Source organism: Hibiscus syriacus, unplaced genomic scaffold (genome assembly GCF_006381635.1).
Source record: "Hibiscus syriacus cultivar Baekdansim isolate YM2019G1 unplaced genomic scaffold, ASM638163v2 tig00111000_pilon, whole genome shotgun sequence".
In the NCBI taxonomy this organism is placed as follows: domain Eukaryota; kingdom Viridiplantae; phylum Streptophyta; class Magnoliopsida; order Malvales; family Malvaceae; genus Hibiscus; species Hibiscus syriacus.
Genome location: NW_024062947.1, coordinates 1,518,620 through 1,526,772, shown reverse-complemented (window position 1 = coordinate 1,526,772; position 8,153 = coordinate 1,518,620). Strand labels below are relative to the sequence as shown.

At 34.8% G+C, this 8,153-nt stretch overlaps 1 long non-coding RNA gene across 1 annotated transcript; it reads left to right on the top strand.

The window, feature by feature from the left end:
* Nucleotides 1–4,128: 4,128 nt before the first annotated feature.
* Nucleotides 4,129–6,372, top strand: LOC120149262. Its single transcript, XR_005518463.1, has 5 exons — nt 4,129–4,634; nt 4,869–4,983; nt 5,123–5,195; nt 5,466–5,675; nt 5,811–6,372. It is a non-coding gene; the product is annotated as an uncharacterized LOC120149262 (long non-coding RNA).
* Nucleotides 6,373–8,153: the final 1,781 nt, after the last annotated feature.

Below are 8,153 nucleotides of genomic sequence, written 5' to 3'. Positions count from 1 at the left end.
TTTCCTAATTATTAGAAGACATGACACCCACGCATCGATATGCTGTTTTACAAAAAAAGACATATATTAGTAACTTACATAAATTTACAAAAAAAATAATCAAATTAAAATATAAGAAAAATATAAGACTTACCCCTCCATCGAAATAGCCATTGTCTTCGACCCCTAATAATACGCCCCACTAAGACCGATCAAGCAACAAATATATATCATCATTGAGCTTGCATATGTCAGTGAAACACCCCTGGCTTCGCTCATGTAGATAAAAATCAACTGCGGTCTTAGCCCAAAGGGTGTTATCCAGAATTGTGTCCGGTAGTTGTTTCCTCTCCACTTCAGATACCGGTATGGTACTGGTCGGGAACTCATACGAGAGCCAACTTGAATCCATCATGTCCGGCACGTCAGAGGGTTTCTCAAGAATCCTACATATGACACCATGTGAATCGGGCTCTTGAATGGTGGAAGGGACCTCTTCAACGATGACAGTAGCCTCTTGAACGGTGGGAGGGGACTCTCGAGGAATGATAGGGGACTCTCGAGGAATGATAGGAGTGGACCTCTTGCGGTGTCTTCGCACTATTGGGGTATACGGAGACTTAATAGCACGTGCACGCCGTCTGATGCGTGAAGTCCGTAAAGCATCCACCTTATCGGTCCGCTAAATAATTAAATACAAATATCAGTAAATAAACAGACATGATATTTAAACAGTGAAAACAAAGACAAATATATTTCAAACTTTCAACCAAAAGACAAAACAAAGACAAATACTAACTTCACAGTGTTAAAGAATACACAGTTTAGCAGAATTGGCAGCAACCGAATAAATTTACTTCAACCAAAAGACAAAACAAAAAGACAAATACTAACTTCACAGTGTTAATAAACAGTTTAGCAGTATTGGCAGCAACCGAATAAATTTACTAAGCAATCTAAGTGAAATGGTTAATTTAAGTGAAATTACGAGTAAATTTATCATCAAGTTAAATATGGAAAATCTTAAACTTACCTTATTGCGTAGAGTATGAACCTCATTCTGCAACGATACTACCATCTCACGTAGAGCGGTAACCTCACCACGTAAAGTAGACACCTCTACACGCCATGCACCATCGTTATCGAGTAGAGTACCGATCTCCTCACGCAAGGCATTGACCTCATCACGTAACTCCCTTGACTCATCCCGTGGAGGTGGAGAACAGGGAGATAGAAGTCGTGGCATCTTTGTCGGTCGCCTATCATGAGGTGATGGTGGAGAAGAGGCTCGATGATGTGACGGGATAGGTGATGGCTCTCGTTGTAGAGGTGTATAGTCGGGTCGATCAGGTGATGGCTCTGGGTGAGGTGATGGCTCTCGAAGTGGAGGAAGTGGAGGCTGCTCATCATTCGTGCCATCAAGAAAACACTGACTAGCTTGCCACCAATCAGTGGCAAGCTCAACCTCCGTGGGTGTCAGTCTAATTAATGGAATATTGGCCTCCTAAAAATATAAAAACTCAAACAAAGTTAAACGTCTACTATTAATAACTTGTTTATATATGATAGTATTTTGGTTAACTTACATTATTTATTGTCGCATATGGTATTAAGTCTTCCCAATCCAACAGACATTTCCTCTTCCAGGAAATAGCCCTGGGAATATCATTTGAAGTTTTTATTGCATATGTCTTCATGGCGGGAAATGCCTCGAATATCCAAATCTACAAACAATATAATAACAAACATTAGTAATTGTTAAATAATTAATTATAATTTTGAAAACATTATATAGAAATTCTTACCTTAAAGGCCCAAACAAAGCCTGACAAAGTGTATTTCGACCCATCGCCCCGCAAACTTTGCGGTCATCAAAGGCAGACGACAACTTAGTCCAGGTAGCTTTCTATATACGAACCCCACGGAAACAGATTCCATGCATTTAGGTCCTCTACCAATAATATTAGCTCCTGAGGAATAGGTTGTCTGGCCTCTCTGCCTAAAAAGCTGGCATACAAAAGTAGTAGAAGGCATACTCGGACAACATCGACGTCATTCATCCGAGTAAAACCATCTTTCTTATTAAACAATTTCTTCATGTCGTCGACGTGTAAGTTCGGCTTCTCTATTGACTCATCAGGAAAAACCCTGGATAACCATGATGGGCGGGTGATATGATGAGTGTACCGGCCTACATCATCGTGTCAGAATCGTAGACCAGTGATTAAGCAGAACTCCTTCCGCCCAAAACAAGTATACGCCGGTGGAAAATGAAACCATATCTCTTCCTCACAACGTTGTATACTGTCGGGTAGATCTCTAGTCATGGTCTGAAGCCACAAATGGGTCAAATTAGCATCTCCACCCGGATGCTGTACTCTCAGCCATGGCCCGAAGCAGGTTCCTCAAACAATTTTCTTTGTGCAGGTGAAAGCTTCAAAGCAATTGTAGTGGCTAGGCTAACTTTATTCCTTAATGTCAATAAAGCCGAAAAAAATTTCTACAAAAACAATAAACATACCAAGTTAGATATACCAAAAACTACACTGTCAAGATATACCAAAAACAATAAACATAAATAGTAGTTTATTCTTGAAACTAAAATTTGCAACACTGTTTTATCTTTTGGTTGAAATGAAAATCGCAACGAGATAATGAGAATCGCAACGCGGAAATGACTATCGCAACGAGAGAATCGCAATGCGAAATGACTATCGCAACGAGAGAATCGCAACGCGAAATGAAAATCGCAACGCGAAATGAAAATCGCAATGCGATTTTGGTTTCGCGTTGCGATTTTTATTTCGCGTTGCGATTTTTATTTCGCGTTGCGATTCTCTCGTTGCGATAGTTATTTCGGCATTGCGATTTTCATTCTCGAAACTATTCTTCTTCTGCATTACTTCAACCAAAAGACAAAACAAAGACAAATACTAACTTCACAGGCTAAACAGTTTAGCATTATTGGCAGCAATCGAATGAATTTAATAAGAAATCTAAGTGAAATGGTTAATCTATTATTGAACTTACCAGTAAACTTATCATCAATCTTAATATGAAAAACCTAAAATAATGCAAAAATTTCAAAATAAAAATAAAACTAAACTAACCCTCGGAGGTTGATTTTCCATTTCTGAATGATTGTGAGGGATTTTTGACTGTGAATGGTTGTGAGGGATTTCGCCGGCGATAGGGACGGAAATCTTCGGAGATGGGGACGGATTTCGCCGTAGAGAGTGAGAGATGGAGATGGGACTGAGTGTTGTGATTTTGGGTTTGAGGTTATGAGTTGCAATTACTGTGGACGGTTCAGTTTCCGATTTATTAAGAAAAAATTCGTGTTTGGAATTTGAAAAAAAAAATACGCGTTAATACGAATGACGCTATGTAAATCGCGTTGTGAAAGTCAGAATCGAATTGCGAAAGTCAGTATCTCGTTGCGATTTTGTATTATCGTATTGCGATAGTAAGTATCGCATTGCGATAGTCAGTATCGCATTGCGATAGTCAGTATCGCATTGCGATTTTTCCAATTCGCGTTGCGATTTACTTATTTGCATTGCGAATTGGGAAAATCGCAACGACACTGTAGACCATCGCAACGCGATTTCCAACTATCGCAACGCAAAATGCAACGCGAATTTGCGATAATGGAGATCGCGTTGCGAATTAGCGATCGCATTGCGATTTTGTTGGTCATTTTGGCAAATCCGGAAAAAGTTAGTTAAAATCGTATATTATAAGGCATTTTTGGTCACTGAGGCGATTTTCTCTTTAATATATAAATATGTGTTCAGGTGATTTGGAATATGTGAATGAACTAATTAGATTTATGAGAAAAAAGTTGTTTTGTTGAAATATATTAATGTTGTGATGTTTTTATTTGAAAAAGAAGAAAAAGAGGTATGTAGATATTTCTTTAAAATATTTTAGTTTTTTTCTTTAAAATTTTAATTGACACATAATATTTCGGTTAATGGAGTTAAAATTGAAGGATCAAAATCAAATAGATCGATAATGTAAGAGATCAAGAATACTGAATTTTTGGATTGATAATGAAATTCGGTCAATTAAAAAACAATAGGGACTATTCTTATAGTTTATCCAAAATTAAATCATAATTGTCAGGGTATTTGCTTTAGAGTTTAATAGAGCTTCGGCTCTCTCTTTCTCCTCCTCTTTCGCAGAAGCCGAAAAAGCTCTCTGCTTTATTAACGTTATTTTTTTTTGCATTTTTTTCCACTGAAAATTTCTCTTCGTTGGGATTGAAGACGGTGACGAATTTTTAACGCAAACCATATTTTCGAACACGGAAGCAATGATGATTGGTAGCTCGGAATTGAGAACCGAAGCTGAAATGGTGGAGCGTTCGGATCTTGGAAACGGGTCGCTGGCATCTTCTTCTTCTTCCAGTTTTGAACTGTCTAAGAAAAAAGATTGAGTTTCATCCTGCGAGGAAGCCCTTTAACGCGTTTAAAAGTTTGGACGGTGGGGATTTTACAATCGAGACACTAAACCCTGGGCCGGATTCGAAGCGGGTAAACGGGATGGGATCTGATAAATTGAGCGTTACAGGAAGGAAGGTTGATGGGACGGATATGTGCGAGAATGGTTTGGATCAAGTTCTTAGTTTGAAGATATCTTTTCGTAAAATTGTAAGCTTTTATACCGGGCACTGTTATGTTCAATCTTATCTTTGTGGCGCTTAGTAATTCTTAATTTTATGATTCTATTGAAATTCTATTCTTTTCCTTGTTTTGTTTTGAATGTTTAAACTGGGTTCCTTCTTTGAGCTTGCTTCTATACATATCTTGTTTACGTGGAGTCTTTTTTTCCCTGGAGATTTCGTCTTCTAATTCAGCCACTGACATGGCTTTAAAAGTTGACAGGGTGCTGGCTTGGAGAATCTTGGAAACACATGTTTTCTTAATTCAGCATTGCAATGTTTGACTTACACAGAGCCTTTAGTGGATTATCTACAAAGTGGCAAGCATCAAAATTCTTGTGAGCAAAATTATGATCTATTGTTCTGTTCTTGTTAGCAGTAAATATTGAAAAGTGTTCTAATTTATGCGCATCAGTGTTTATGCATATGGTAATGTTCTGGCGTATTGCTGGATTTTGTGCCTTATGTTCAATCCAGAAACATGTTAGCCGCGCTCTACAATCAACTGGGAGGATATTGGCACCAAATGATCTGGTCTCGAACTTGCGCTGTATCCTTTTTGTATATCATATCATTGACTATTTTGTAATTCGGCTGCGGTGCATGATAAATTTCCTTTTTAACCCATACCTACAGGGATTAGTTAAGGCAATGCAGTTAACTATAAATTTCTGAAATTCATTTGAGAAAGTTATTTGTTATGTTAAAGTTAAAAAATTAAACTTGAATTACCGTTAATATTAGTGGCTATATCATTTCTCCTGCATAAGACAATTTGCCCTCTAGTTTCTAGAAATTGTAATTCATAACTCATGCTTAGGCATATCTCAGAACTTCTGAAATTCTCGACAGGAGGATGCACATGAATACATGGTAAACCTACTGGAATCCATGCACAAGTGTTGCTTACCTTCAGGAGTATAAAGTGAAATCCCTAGTTCTTATGAGAAGAGTTTGGTGCACAAGATCTTTGGTGGTCGCCTTCGTAGTCAGATATATTCTTTTTCTTGCTGAATGATATGATCAAATTGTATGTTTAGATTTTGACAATTTTGGATGTTTTGCAATTATGCAATGAAAATTCATGTACTTGATATATTCCAAGTCATATTCAAACTTCTTACTGCTTCTATGCATTATTTAATATTTTCTGTTCTATCTTCAGGTTAAATGCTTGCAGTGTTCTTACGGTTCCAACGCATTTGACCCCTTCCTAGATTTAAGGTTTGAAATAGTTAAGGCAGACTCCTTGCTTAAAGCACTTAAAAACTTTACTGCTGCGGGGCTTTTAGATGAAGGAGAGCGACAGGTTCAGTGCCAACTCTGCAAGCAAAAAGTTAAGGCACACCTCATGTACTTACCATCCATCTAAAGAGATTTCATGCATAGAATTTTGGGCAAAAGAATGAACGCAAAGTTGAATTTGGTCCGACCTTAGACATGAAGCCTTTTGTCGGTGGTTCCAATGTGAGTAAGCTTCTGTTGCGTGTGATTACTTTCCTCTGTTGAGTGTGTTTGTAGGTTATCTAAGCCATTCTTTGGGAGACACAAAAAGTAGTATCGAAAAGAATAATGCAATGCCATACAAAAGTTTCTTTCTCATATGACCTTTAAGGGCCTTGATCGTGGGAAGAAGTTTTCTGTTTAGTTTATATTTATTCTGTTTGATTTTTGAATACTGCATTCAATATGTACATCATTCTTCTGTGAGAAGATTGTGAATGTAATTTGTGTTGCCAATAACTTTGTATCATGCTTTATGTAACTAGTTGAAAAGTTTTGTTTGTTGGACTTGGCAGGAACGAGATTTGAAATACACTCTGTCATAACCATTTTTTTTAGGAAAAATAATTATTTATTATTAAAAAAACGATTATGACTTTAATTTGAAAAATTAGGATTTATGAATTAATTTGGATTAAATTGGATAGGAGTCGCCATCGACCTTTGGGTTAGGTAGGTCGAATACCTAAAAATATCTTTTAAAAACAATTTTAAGAAAAATTGTTATTTAGACAAAAAACTAGTATGCGATTACAAAGATTCGATGTAACGGGTTCGGGAGTCGGTTACGTGTGGGGAAGGATAAGCACCCTCAAAGCGTCCAAAAATTGGTATTGAATCGCTTACACGTTGTCATAATGGTGGAAAGTATGAATCGAATATAAAGTTAAATTATGATCCATTTATTTAAATTCGATTAACTTACATAGAATTAATTATTTAAAAGAACATCCTTTTACCCGATAAGAAATCTTAAAATTCGCAATCCTCCGTCGGAAAAGCTATTTCAACTATTTCTTATTTGTAAAAGAATATTCCCTCCTTATTGATTTAAAAAATACGAATCGAATATAAATTGACTATCGACCTTTGCATAAATTAAATTGTTATATAAAAACACATTGAATCATAAAAGATTTAATTAGTAAAATAAATTAAATTTATTTCAAGTTCCATTTGGTTTGAACGTCGTATTAGATTGTACTACTTCGATCAAGTGATACTTTCCACGCTTGATCTATAAATACGTGTTCTTGAAATTATTCAGATAAAATTTAAATAAAGAAATTCAATAAATACAAATGGAAATATGCGAAATAAAATATTTACAATAAACAAAGCTAATAATATTTATTACATAGTGCAAATAACAATATGACATGAAAAATAAATATTCAATATAAAGGACTAAAATACACATTAGAAAACATTATAGATTAAAATACAAACAATACAAAAAAAATCACTCAGTGATTTAAGGGACCAAAATAGCAAAAACAAGAACTTAAAGGACTAAAATAGCAAAACAAAAATTTAAAGGACCAAAATAGAAAAACAAAAATTTAGAGGATTAAAATAGAAAAAATAGAAAGTTAAAGGACTAAAATAATAAAAAAAACTTAAAGGACTAAAATAGCAAAAATAGAAATTTAAATGACTAAAATAACCAAAATAAAAACATAAAAGACTAAAATAGCAAAAATAAAAAGTTAAAGGACTAAAATAAAAAAATAGAAAGTTAAAAGGTTGGACATTAAATACAAAAACAGAGCCAAAATAAAAATATTAAACATTACAGGCACTATAAATAAAAATAACCCATAAATAATATAAATGACTGAAATGAAATAAATAGAAACATAAAGGACCAAACCATAATTAAACCAAATGTAAAACAATAACTAAAATGATAGATTTAAAAATATCATGACCAAATTCGAACATCAACAAAAATACACAACAACTGAAATCAGTGACTAAAATAAAATAATTACAAACATTGTGGCCAAAGTCAAATATTAATAGAAATATAATAATTAACCAAATAAGGATTAAAATGAACTAACCAAGAAAATAGACTGATTAAATATAAATAAACTAAAACACGATGACCTAGGCTTAAATAAAACATAAAAGTATTCAAAGGTAAACAATGACTAAATTACAACATATACGAAATAAGAGAACAAAATAAAAAGAAAATAAAATTGCATTAATGACTAAA